The 14568-nt window shown below is 36.8% G+C and overlaps 1 long non-coding RNA gene across 1 annotated transcript; it reads right to left on the reverse strand.

Moving 5' to 3' along the window:
- Window positions 1-272: 272 nt before the first annotated feature.
- LOC134240953 (uncharacterized) lies at window positions 273-1133 on the reverse strand. The gene is made up of 3 exons (XR_009986545.1): window positions 958-1133; window positions 481-522; window positions 273-383 (listed from the first exon to the last, which is right to left on the reverse strand). It is a non-coding gene; the product is annotated as an uncharacterized LOC134240953 (long non-coding RNA).
- Window positions 1134-14568: the final 13435 nt, after the last annotated feature.

The raw sequence follows: 14568 nt of genomic DNA on the forward strand, positions 1-14568 counted from the left end.
GCTTTCCTCCTGCAAAGCCATAGGCAAATGTTGCGCCTGTAACTAGGAAGAAGAAGAGCGATTAGGACGATGACGACAACAAAAACGACGATAACGAAGACAGAGATATATAAACAACACAAACAGGAAGGTCACAACACCTACAAGAAAAGTGAAAAAGAAATGCAATGAGAATATAAGGAGGGACTAGAGCTATATGAAAAGTTAAACTGTAGTAGTAGTTGACATATATACATTACTGGATTCTATACAATCAGAGCTTGTATAACGATAATGCGTGCGTTTATAATGTCTAAAAAGCTGGAAGCCAGGCACTATCAAGGGTATAATAAACAAGGATAATAAACTAAAATATACAAATCTATTTTAGTCTCTGGGTTTTTCTGTTGAAAAAAAGGATGACTTTTAGTAAATAATATTTTTAAAGAAAAACACATTGAATATAAGTGAAAATATACTAACAAAAAGAAAGAAACTTACCGGTAATAACAACAACAGCTGCAGTGGGTATTGTGATTTCCCCTGGAGAGAGATAAAAAACTCATTAACACTTTACAACTTGCTGTACTGTTATGCAATATACACTGAATGTTCACGTCATGGAAACAGAAATTTACCATTTCCCCGCAAGCACTTTTTAGCGTGGTACACGTTTCTCTGAAGCTTAGCATTTATAATATTATTACGCTTTATTTCAATACAAAAATAACTTTTCTTATTTGATGGGATTTTTGCAAGTATAAAATAGAAGGAAATAGTCATAAAAGTAAGGAACTTTTTAAAGTGCGTGAAAATGCGTGATTGCGGGGAAACGGTATATGCGTGATTTTGAGTTAGAAATAGGAAATGGTATATGCCTTAAAAATGCGTAACTGCGTGGAAGGGGGTTAAAATATTAAAAATATCAACATGTAAAAGATGTTTGTATTAGGAATATTAGAATATAAATAGTAATACCTGTCATCACTTCATAGCTCTTGGTGGTCGTGGTGGTCTTGCCCTCACCTGAAAAAAAGACATACACATTTAGAAAAAATAGAAGAGTGAAGGGGTGGGGTGAAAGAAGAGAGAAACAATACCTACCATAGGTGATCGAAGCCATCCTATTGGAGGTCAAGACCACACCAGTTGTCCCGGAGTCTTCTAGTTAAAAAAAATAAAATAAAAGTAATTTCATGTGTTACACAAATAGTATGACTTAAAGTATAATAATGATGTATTAAATAATAAAAAAAAAATAATCATATTAACCTTCCACCTGTAGTAGCTTGAGGCTGGATGGGTGTTTCTAAAAGGAAAGAGTAAATTGTTTATTAAATATTTACGATAGACCCCCCCACACACACACACATACACCCAAGAGAGAGAGAGAGAGAGAAAGAATCGAGAAAGAGATCTTACTACTATTAATCTCTTGATCTGGTTGTCCAGAAATATCCACAACAAATTATTTATTACAAACATGAAAGAGAAAGGAAGAGAGATCTGACAACTATCAATCCCATAATTGACCCAGTTGTCCAGAAATATCTATTACAAAAAAAATATTCATTATAAACAAGAGAGAGAGAGAGAGAGAGTGTGTACTCTTACCTTGCCGTGGGTGTACCTGACCATTGATAACCATGGTCAGGTACCGAGAATCAAGTACCACCTCCCGAGTCCCTATTTCGAATTGGGCGTGGAGTCTGTCCTCCACCCACCGAAAAAATAAATGCATTCACAGGCACACGAGGACTGGATAAAGGGGAATTCTCTCTCTTCACAACATACTCTATACGGTGTGCACTCTGGGGTGGGAAGAGCCAACACCCCAGAGAGCAGCAGCACTGGATAAAGGGGAATTCTCTCTCTTCACAACATACTCTATACGGTGTGCACTCTGGGATGGGAAGAGCCAAAACCCCAGAGAGCAGCAGCACTGGCTAAAGGGGGATTCTCTCTCTTCACAACATACTCTATACGGTGTGCACTCTGGGGTGGGAAGAGCCAACACCCCAGAGAGCAGCAGCACAGACACCATCGATACTCTACTCATCGCCATGTTTGTATTATATTGGTATGGTACATCTATCAGAGGCATTCTGTCCAGCGGGACTTTGCTCACCTTTCCTTTTGAAACAGTTTTCTGGCACGTATCACATGATTGACAGAACCGCTTAATTTAAGATTGCATACCAGGCAAAAAGAATTCTGACATAATTCTGGATATAGTCCTACCTGTTGCTAGATGACCTGACATAACTGATTCATGTGCTAGCTTCATAACAATCGTTCGAAATTTAGAAGGTACTATGAGCTTTGAAAAAGTCTTACCTCTTTCCTTTTCCGATGTTTGATACTCCCTGTACAAAAGTCCTTTCTTCTCTAACCATCTTACCTTCCCATTGCGCGATATTCGACCTTCTTTCGCATTCCGAAGTGATGTTTCAAAGGATGGATCCTCTTGTTGTTCACGCTGTATATCCTCAGGTTTGATATCGTCCTTGACTATATCTTGAACTCTGAGAACTGGGTAAGATTTCTTCTTTTCTCTTGCTTGCTGTCGAGTCTCCACTGCTTAGACAGTCTTTGGTCTCCACTCTGGGTCGGGATCATGGGGTTTCCTTGCGTCGTGTACGGTACCTCTCCAATAATTAAATCAAAAACAGGGTTTCCATACACCAAACCTCAAATTCACCTGTCACATATGGAGAATCTATACAATACACCTTTGCAAGTGGCACAACTCTCTTGGTATTATCTGCTAAAATACAAGTTTCACTTTTACCTGTTAAACTTTCATATTTCACCAAGCTTCTCCTTAGCACAAAATTTTGACAACCAGAATCTCGAAGAAGTGTGACTGGTTGACCATCCACATATTACAGATAGTGGCATAGGTTTCTTAGTGCTGTGACATGCCGAAGTTAAAATGGTTCAATTGTCACATACAGAGAGTAGAGAACCGAGTTCTCACTACAAACAAATGCAGAACAATTCTCTGGTGTTTTGTCAACGTCTCTGCGCTCATCTTTATGTACTAGCGCGCCTGAAGTCTTACCTATGGATATATGGCTATATGGCCCTGCTTACAACAATTTTAACATTTTCTTTCTGTCACTGGAACGAAGACTTCTGGTTTTGGGGTCGTCGCTGTAGAACTTTAGGTTTACCTTGCGTCTTACTAACCTGTACTTCCGTAGGTTTCTTATTAACCTTTGAAAATAGATTTGAAGCACTTGTGTTTCTCCCCTCTCGAAATTGGTCTGCTTGAATGCATAATTCATTTGCCGTCTTTGGGACGTTCTGTTTAAGAAACACCAACAAATCGTAATTGCACACATGTAAGAACTGATCACGAATTATAAGATCAAAGAGATCATCAAAAGTCGTAGAAATCTTAGACATTTCTATCCAACGAGTGAGGGAAGTACCTAATCTGACAGTAAACTTATTTTCGGGACAACAAGAACGAAACTTTCTTTTGAAACCTTCTTCCGTCATGTCATATCTCCGGATTAACGCTGCTTTGAGCTCATCATAATTATCTGCTTTTGACTTTGACAGTAAAGCATAAACCTCTATAAAGCACGACCTTTAAGTAAAACACTCAAATGAGTTGACCAAAGAGATTTTTCCCATTTCATAGCTATTGCATACCTTTCAGATCTTCGCAGATAGCTATCCATCTCATCTCTGTTCTCTTCAAATGATGGAATTTTAGGGGTACTTGGTTTGACTGAGTTACTCTTACCTCAATCACTGATATGTTGCCCTTCGTTGCCATTTCCATCTCATGTTCATCAGCCATCTGTTTCAGCTTAAGGTCATTGTACATACGCTCCAATTGTAGTTGGTACTCACGTTCATCTTTCTCCTTTTGAGGAACTGCTGTTCTTTCTTCACGCTGCAAAGCTCGTTGATCACTCACATATTTGCGTAAACTATCGTCTTTATAGCCTAGTCTTTCTCAAGCAGAAATCAAATCATCTAACGACTCCATTTTTAACAAAAATGTCAAATCACAACAAAATGTTTTTACTAACTCACTACTCTGTACACATGTTTGAGATACTACAACAAGACACAATAGTGAACTGTTGAGTTTGGGTGACACAATTGTTAATGAATTTTATTGATCTACTACATTACCATGACCAGTCTCAAAACACACTCCAAAGTAGCTTGGCAATCAGCTTTTAAGAACAATTCAATTTCTGGATCCCAAATAACCAATGATCTTGTCCTACAATTACAGCAATTTCAATGAAACAATTGATACTATGCAACATGGAAAAGCACGAATGTTCATCAGTTAATAAAAAAAATGAGAAATAAAATGCAATTTACTTATATCAGAATAAATACTTCTGAAATTACAATCTGTTTGAGATAAATAGAGTTTCAGTTATTATGTGTGTCAGTTTTACTTATAATTAAAAAGTTCAAGAATTCCTGGTAAAGTCAGTTATAATTTTCCCTGTCTGTATCCTGTTGTCCAATCCTATAGACGGGTCTGTATCCAGTGGATTGTCTCGTGGGCGTCTCCTCGTTGGTATTTGCTGTAATAAGACAAGTTGTTGAATCTACATCATAGGATCATCACACTTTCATTGGAATCCTGGGATCTGTATCTTTAAATGGCGGTAGCCTATCAATATCCCTGGATCGAAATTCCTGGATTTCCCTAGGTTGATCTCACTGGGTTGGTTTCCCTGGGTTGATCGCCTTGGGTGGATCTTCCTGGGCGGATCCCACTTGTGACACCAAATGTCGCAGGCGGGCCGATAGGTCGCCACACAAAATAATACTAGAACAGTTCTTTAAATATTTCACGTTTATTCAAGGCTAAATACATATGTACAAATTCTTGGTTGGAATGTTATTTGGGTGGAATGGCTCCCTGGACCAATTTGGGATCTACAAAATCATTGTAAATTCACATATTATAACAATTGTAAATACTACCTTGATTCGTGCTCATGCATATCAAATACATTAACTATATACTTTGCATTTTACTGCATTCTGTATTTTCCTGCATACACTAAAGCATTTTACTGCATACTGCATTTTACTGCAAAACACCACACAATATTTAAACGAAATATTTGTGTACAATAAACACGTACTCTACAACATACATTGTAGCAACTGAATACTATAAGACTATAATATACTCGTATACTTTTAGCATACTACCAGTACTTGAAATGATAGCAATTCACACATTACTCAATCACGTAATTTACAACAAAGTTACAAACTAAGGTCCTTGGCCATTTCAGGAAACTGTATAAGATAGAACCTTTTTAATTAATAAAATAAACTTACCTCGGAAGAGATGTAAAGTCTGGTCAAATTCTTTGTAGAATACTACTGTGTAACTAATACTAGAGCAAGTGAAGAACGTCTGCTTTACTCATTTGCTACACCAAAACTGACCATTTAACAGCACGGGATTTAACACCCGCCAAGTAAATTTTACTGAACAGATAAAATACTATGGAACACAGTTACGGTATTTAAATATGTTATTAACATAGCGAAAAGGTGTGTGTTAAAATATATGAAACAATGTTTAAACGTTAATTGTGACAATGGCTCATCTTTGAGTGGCATTCGCTCCAATGGTACTCTCTGTACCTTACCTTGTAAACTGTGCGTTGACATATGTCACACGACTGACAATAACGCCAGACCTTACTATACATCCCTGGCCAGAATACCTGGTACTAAGGTCCGCTGTGTCTATACATCCCTGGCCAGAATACCTGGTACTAAGGTCCGCTGTGTCTATACATCCCTGGCCAGAATACCTCTTACTAAGGTCCGCTGTGTCTATACATCCCTGGCCAGAATACCTCTTACTAAGGTCTTCTGTGTCTATACATCCCTGGCCAGAATACCTCTTACTAAGGTCCGCTGTGTCTATACATCCCTGGCCAGAATACCTCTTGCTGAGGTACGCTGTGTCTATACATCCCTGGCCAGAATACCTCTTACTAAGGTCCGCTGTGTCTATACATCCCTGGCCAGAATACCTCTTACTAAGGTTTTCTGTGTCTATACATCCCTGGCCAGAATACCTCTTACTGAGGTCCGCTGTGTCTATACATCCCTGGCCAGAATACCTCTTGCTGAGGTACGCTGTGTCTATACATCCCTGGCCAGAATACCTCTTACTAAGGTCCGCTGTGTCGATACATCCCTGGCCAGAATACCTCTTACTAAGGTCTTCTGTGTCTCCAAGTGACCTACCAGCAAAGAGTCATGCGATATTTTCATTATCTGATCCCGAAACTCTGCAGGAACAACTGTGTATACACCTTGTCTTGTCCTTCAGTGCGAGTGGTGTATTGTCTGTACATAAGTTCATTTTTCTTTGACCAACTCACCTTACCATTTTTTCCATCTGAGTTATGTGGTTCTCTACATTTTCACGTGATGATCAATGGTGCCTCTTACAAATATGTGAATGCCATAGAATCTGGCTTAAATCATCAATTTCATCACTGTAAAGTTGTTGCATAATGCTCGGGAAACCTATAAGGCCCATGGGCCACTTGTTTTAAATTGGATTAATGTATGAATATCATGAAAACGTGGAAAAAATAGCGTCGGAAGGACAAATGGCGAAAAGACAAAAAAAATGAAGAAGACGAAGGAAGTGGATATATTCACGATGTGTCGTCTGTAAAAACCAGCGCGAGAAATACAAAGTAATTTGATGGAAAGTTACAAAAATTAAATATTGTATGGACGGTTTCGACAGCTTTGATTTCTCTGGTTTCCCAGTGAGCCTACTCTTTTCTAAACTCCAGAAAAAAAAAACTTGTATGTGCCAAAGGAGAAGCATCGAGGTAATCGACTTTATCCATGAGGAAACCTGGACGTAGATAGCCGTTAGAACAGTATCGGTCGGAGGGATGTTTAAGTCCACCCTGTTTCCCGAAAACTTACATGTTATCTCCTAATGCAATTAAATTTGTTTATCATATTTTTGATATTCGAAGATTTGTTCAATTCATCATTGGTGATAAAAATCTTCTGTCAGCAAAAGGAAAGAAATCACCATAAAATCAATGGAAGGCACCGCAAGAGTCGTAAACAAACTGTAGGGGAACCATGCTGATAAATGGCCTCCACAGAATGAGGTTTTGCAATTTACCGGTTACTTCATAATAGACCAAGTTCCTCTACACATTTAGGCAAATGCAAAAGACAGTGCATATTAAGTGTCATGTATCTTTCTTCATACATTGAACTGAACGTGTACAAAGTATGAAAGTAATACCTTACTTTTCTCCAAATCTTCAGGTGTAATAGTATGTAGACAAAAGAGGCAGAGTGATGAAATCATTTTTTCTTCGAGGATGTCACATTGAATTGAAAGAGAATGAAGAGCACGGTCTCGGTTCTGGCTATTTCCAATATTTATTGTGATTCAATATTGTTCTAGCAGTGTTTTTTCTACATCCATTTAGGTCCGAATATCGGCCCTTTCCCCTCTCAAAAATAACAGATTTTTTCCCAATTTCTGTAGCTTTTTTCCCCAAAACAAAACCGTTGTTGTTTTTGTTATATTGAATTTTTTACGTACGACTTATCTACAATGGAACGCCATTCTTCTCAGTCACTAAGACTCTTAAAATAACAGTAAGGAACAGCAGATTAGTCTAATCGTTTACAAGACCTAGAAAAACACATGGGTCTCCTTGCTAAACTTGTGTGAAAATACATCGTTAGAATGTGTAAGATGCATGTTAACCGGCGAAACATAGCTTTATTTGTAAATCCAAGGACTTATAGTTCTACAAAAAGCATCCCTGATTCCACGAAAATCAAACTGTTTCTACATCCGGCATTTGCAACTAATATTGCAGAAAAAATTGCAGCATTATGTTTTAGCTAGGGTAATTAAAAAGCTTTAATAATTACTTTGAAAAATAAATGATATGTAATAAATCATGTCAGATAATTCTATCTTAAACCTTGGCTATTACAAGAAGAATTTTCTCATATGACGTCCATAATGTCAGAGAAAAAAAAGAAAATACATGTATACTGATATAGGTTGGTCACAATAACAACTTTCAATGATTTTTTAAAAGGTTAAAAATATAGAACTGTTTAATTTATTATTTTGTAGCAAATAAATTGATGAATGATGTTACATTTACTTAGTACATAGTTTATTTTACCTGCCTATTAAGGTTACATGACAATTTTTAAAATTTTTTTCCCAATTTCATACAAATGTCGACGATTTTTCCCAATAGTAAAATGTAAAGGCCCAGTTCCCTTTTAAAAAATGTAGAAAAATCACTAGACTTGGAACTCCATGTATGTACGAAGGTGTTTTGATTCATTTCAGGCATTAATCAAAAACTGATATGTTGGATGTTGGATGAAATTGAAAATACATGTATGTCTTTTCTGTTACTTCCACTTGTCCAAAAGTTTATCAACACTTTTGTAACACTCTAATCAATGCTGGAAGACTTGAAAAGGTCACAACGCCACATTAAAAAAAATGACCCCTTTAATCCATTCACAACATTTCTTCTGTTTCCAGCTTCAACAGCATCACTAGCATTTATCTGCTGTTCTCTTACTTGCATGTGGCTTAGAGCGTTCACTCTACCCCTTTAGCAGTCATAAAAGTTTCTCCTGAATGCAGAAATCGTATAAATATACTGTCAATTAAACTGGTTTCAATTAATGACTGAGCTCTTTGCTGGTAAATCAGCAATACCACAAATCAAATCTAAGACTTCCAAAAACCTAGAATCTTATTAAGATGAATGTAATGAAACTTTTTTTTATAAAAAAAATCATTTTCAAGCTTCATTTGATGCATTTCAACTTAAATATATATTTTCGGAGTTATCCTTCTTCTCTGAGGAAAAAAAAGAAATGGCGGCCTACATGTCAGCACGACGCAGTAGATGGTCTCAAGGAACGAACGAAATACGAGACTCCCAAGGCTTCGAACAAGGTGAAATCTTGATAGATGAGAAGGAAGACGATAGTAGTTCACATGAGGAGCTTTCAGAAGAAGAAGGAACAGAAGATAACGAAATCAGTGAGTTAACACAAATCTCTGAACACGATGAGAACAATAGTCAAACTTGTCATGATTATGAATTGCAGCAATCAGACATACAAAAATTAAACACAGAGCTAGAAAATCTTCCCAAAAAAGATATATTGAAAAGTTATTGAACCTGACAAATAACAATGAGTTTGCAATTGCAACATACAGAAATGCACTGCATGATAGAGCCAGGTCAATAGAGGGGTTCCCACAGGGTACACTTATAAAAAGAAAGTTTCCCAAGACAGGTTCACGAACTGAAAAATACGTCAACGATTGCTACAGTCTGTATATGTATGTAAATGGAGACCGATCGGACATCGAAGAATTAATTATAGAACCTAAATCTGTGCAACCAAGCCTTGAATTTCCGCTTACTACAAGTACTGAAATTCAAACACAACTACACGATCTAACAGAGTGTCAAAATTAGAACATGAAAATCGTACGAAAACGAACACGATTAGATTACTTCAACAAAGTGTTCAGGCTCCGAGAAGGAATTTCGTAAAAAAAACAAATCTGATATCCCAGCAAAAAATTACAAAATCAAAAATGGGACAGTGTTGGCGAATTTCATAATCAAACAAATGAAAATCAAATTTGTTGTTGATGTTTTTGTACGGTTAGCGCCGGTAATGGCAGCTCCAATAGCAGTGCTCACTTCAGCAAAGACCAAACCATCAGTGCAAGATCCAAACTTATTCGATGCACATGGAAACTCTTTTTGTGATCACTATTCCATTCAAGTCGTGCTATCATGTAGCAAACAAAAGCGCATCAAGAAAGAAATAACTTTGCGCAAAACCACTAAAATTATCAAAATCTTAAAAAATATTTTTCTTTACTCCTGGACATCAAGCAAGCAAACTACTGGCATGAATGTAATGAGCATTGAATCCTCTACCATAATTGTGAAATTCATGGCCCAAGTGTCAGGTGTTCTAGTGCTACAGCGGGGCTCAATAGATTATATAGTGAAAATGCATTATTTCTTTGAAAATCTTTTCTGATCCTGGGTATTAAATACAGTAAATAGGCACATAGTTATGATGAACAAGAGTGCCTCTTCCTAATTTGTGAATTTCATAGCCCAAGGGTCAGGGGTTCTGGTGTTAGGATAATTAGGTACATGTTAAAATATAAATATTCATAAATGAAAATTAAATTCTGTGTACATGGTGTTGGTAATGGAAGACTGTCTACAAAAAAGTAAGCACCAATATCATTTAAAGACCATACATTTAACTGCTTAACATAAAAAACAGCAGAGATTGAATAGATCTAAACAAATTAAGTACATTGTACATGTATTGTGGTACTTCACATGAAAAAACCCAGAAAAAACTAAATGTGGTACTGATGTACACACATATACTACAAAAATACAATATACAACTTTCAGATGTTTAAAAACACCAAGAGAAAGTGCACGAGGTCAATCACAAAGTCTGAGTTTACACATTATCCAGGAATGTTTTGTATCACGTGAAATGTGCAACTCGAAAAACGAATCAATTATTTTTTTCTGTGCCGAGTGTCTCTTTGATTGTCCTGATGGGTGCTGGATCTTTTTCTCTGACTCAGAGTATCTTGCTCGAAAGTTGCTATTTGTGAAGAACTTGATTAATTAATGATGTCGAAGATACGTGTATATATGATCATGAATTATTGAAGAACCACTGCTGGGTACCTACCATTGACAATTTTGATTGTGAAGTGGAAAACATTGAGGGTAACCTTGCTTCAAGGGTAAGGGTGAAAACATGTTCTTCCAGAAGTTTCATGTTACGTTCATCTTGTTTCCCGATAGAGATGAAGAAATGCCTCGCTACATCATTGGCAACAATGAATATAGTAGGGTTGTTCACAAGTTTGATTTGAGTTTCATAGTGTAGTATGAATAAGTGTTTGCGGAACGTTGCCTCATCTTGCAGTGAGGGCATTTAAATGATATGTAAATCCTCAGAGATTTTAACTTTGCAGTTTTCACAGGTTCTGTTCATTTGGATGAGTACGGATGAAAGACTACCCACATGGACAATAACCTGGCTTGTTACTTTCTCTACGTCGCCAATGTTAGTAATGCTTGCAATACCAGTTTTTGGTGTTGTTGAAAGGTATTTAATTCGATCGAATTCTTTTACTGTAATATTTTTTAATTGGAAGGATTGACTGCATTGAAGTGAGGTTATGTGGCTTTCCCACAGGGAGAGTGTGGGTGTTTCTGATTGATCCAAAACATTTGCATTGGCAAGTAGAATAGACTTCCCTGTCTTCGTTGCAATGTTCTTCTGTTCATCGATCTTCAATATTTTACATTTCACATTTACCTACAAGTAACATAATAATTAATAATAGTATTTACAAATACTCCAGCTTTCTTTTATACTTAAGTATTAAGCCGTTATTTTAAAATTGACATTTTAGATGAGGTTTTTTTTCGAAGTACCTTTAATATTTATCCTTCTTGTCGTGGTTTTGTCAAAATAGAGCACGAAAAATGAAAATGGGGTATAAAAAAGTCATGCCTTAAGACAGTACAAAAAGTATTTTTCATGTTTTAAAATAGAAAATTGTTACCACTGAAAACATGAATTCTTTAACATTTTTGATCTGAAACTTTTCATGATACTAGAACCAGAAAACACTATAAAATGCCAGCTTTTTAACAAGAAAAGCAGTCCATCAAATGAAAAAAAAAACATAGTTATCATCTTGAGATTTAGAGAGTATGTTTTTTTAATAGGCTACCTCCACAAAATCTGCAGCCTACCAGATCCAACTGAAAAATTCCTTCCAAAGAAACGATAAAAAGGCTGCCATGCACGTGCGCCTAAGCAGGATACAAGACTACCAATTACTACAGACATCTTATGTAGAATGATAAAAGCTATTGACATTATTGAGCCACTCTTATGTAATAGACTTCTAGTCAAAGCGTTCTACTGTATCTTCTGGCTTTTCAAGCTTTCTTAAGAATTGGGGAATTAGCTGCTCATTAACAAAACTATAATCAAGTGATACAGCGTTCTGATGTTAACTTTAAAACATCAAATGGCATCTTGTCAGGAGTTGCCATTGTTAGGAAACATTTCAAGAATAACATTGAGCAAAAACCAGTAACTTTGCATCTTTCAACCAGCAATTCCATTACTTTCTGCCCTGTTCGGGCTTTGTATGATTATACTACTCACTTTGCTCACACTTCAGGGCCTCTTTTTCAATTTATGAGTGGGGAATCAGTCACACACCATTTTATAAGCCAACAGCTATGCAAGTTAGTCTCGTTCATCGGTCTAGACCCAAAGCTGTACAAAGGACACAGTTTTCGAATCGGTGCAGCGAGCGTGCAGCATCCCTGGGTTTCCCTGAGCTCAGAACTATATACAGAAGCTGGGGAGATGGCGCTCGAATGCAGTTCGAAGATACATCCGCATTTCTTCATTTGATATATAACCTTAATCATACTGAGATGAGCTTTGGTCTGCAAGCGCTCGATTTCTTTTATGGGGATGGTAGGAAACTCGTTTATGTGTAAAACGGTTAGCTGCTCATTAAAAGAAGGATATGGAAATAACGAACAGTATTCAATCTCAACGTCCATTAAACAAATATACAAAATAAGGCAAGAGCAAACACGGACTTCCGAAACATCAGAGGTGGGATCAGGTGCCATGGAGGAGTGAGCATCCCCTGCCGATCGGTCACACCCGCCGTGTGCTCGTTGTCATAATAAGGAAATAACGGAAAAAATCCGTGGTCAATTCAGTGTATAAATAATGGACTAACAATTGGTATGAAAAACATCAGTCAGCATTTCATTCAATGATAAATTGTATTTGCTGACAAGGTCATTGTATCGACCATAGAATTTACGAAATGACGACTTTAAACGAGACTGTTGATATTCTTGTTTCATCAACTTGCTTGTCAATAATTTACCTCGTTTAAGAAATTGTTCATACGTAGAGCATGCTCTTGCGTATCGAATCAACTGAGATATAAATACTCCGCATGCAGGTGATGAAGGTATATTGCTGCATAAGTAAGGGAAGTTGACGATAGAAAAGTTAAAGTCATCACGTTTATCATATAGCTTGGTTGTTAGATTACCATTAGTGTGTTTTTCAAGTAAAATGTCCAAGTATGAAGCAGAAGTGTCGGACTCTGTGGTATCTTAAATCTCAAGCTCACCAGGATATATCGTGTCGACGTAGGAATGGAAATTATCATTATTAATTGACAATACGTCGTCGATATATCTAAATGTCGAGTTGAAGGCCACAGCAAGTGTTTTTTTTTTCTTTTCACGTAAAAGATTTTGCATAAATTCTGCTTCATATGAATATAAAAATAAGTCTGATAATAACGGAGCGCAATTTTAACCCATGGGTGAGGTAATAAAACACTTATTTAATGACTACTCGGTGAAATAGACAAATACTTGTCCCTGACCCGGTAAAATGTTCCCCTCGGCCCCCGGCAACAGTTTCCCATGTCTTCCCCACTAACTTGGGACAAAAGTTTGACTGTTTACCTAAAAATATTATATAAATGGCGCTCTATTGATTATATAGTGAAAATGCATTAAATCTTTGAAAATCTTCTCTGCTCCTAGGTTTTAAATAAACTAACTAAGTACATAGTTATGATGAGCAAGAGTGCCTCTACCAAAATTGTGAATTTTATGGCCCCAGGGTCAGGGGTTCTGTTGTTAGGGCGGGGCTCTATTGATTATATAGTGAAAATGTATTTAATCTTTGAAAATCTTCTTCTCTGCTCCTAGGTTTTAAATAAACTAACTAAGTACATAGTTATGTTGAGCAAGAGTGCCTCTTCCAAAATTGTGAATGCCTTAGCATCTAGCTTAAAACATGAAACAAATTCAATCATTTGAAAGTTGTTGCATGATGCTCAGGTGACCTTTAAGGCCCGTGGGCCTCTTGTTTAGCATATAGGTCACAGTCATAGTCATTGATCTAGGTGTCATTGGAAAAAAATTAATTAGTAGAGTATGCATACCAAATCTCTATCTCATATGGTTAAAAAATTATGACCAAAGTTCAAAAAAGTTATTTTTAGCATAAGGTCACAGGAAAGGTCATTGAACTTGATACCAGATGAACGAGCTTAATATGTGGAGTATACATACCAAATATGAAGTATACTACTCTCTCAGATCAAAAGTTATGGTGAAGGTTAAAGTTGACAATAGAGAGACAAACAGATAAACAGACAAGCAGGACAAAAACAATATATGCCCTATCAATGGCTTTACTTTTGGCGCATAAAAAATTATGTATGTGATCTTTCACTTGTCTGCACATAAGCTTTTATTTCTGAAATAATGATGTTTGTTTTATTTTGGTTTAAACACAGGGTCGGTTGGGGGTTCCTTTAATGTCGCCTGCCTCAGTCCTAGGTATTATGCCCTGGTGGAGGAGATCATAAATTTGTATGGAGAGTGGGGGCTGAAGCAACAG

Source organism: Saccostrea cucullata, unplaced genomic scaffold (genome assembly GCF_032062105.1).
Source record: "Saccostrea cucullata isolate Sc308-1 unplaced genomic scaffold, CSIRO_AGI_Scuc_v1 ctg2948, whole genome shotgun sequence".
Taxonomy (NCBI): Eukaryota; Metazoa; Mollusca; class Bivalvia; order Ostreida; family Ostreidae; genus Saccostrea; species Saccostrea cuccullata.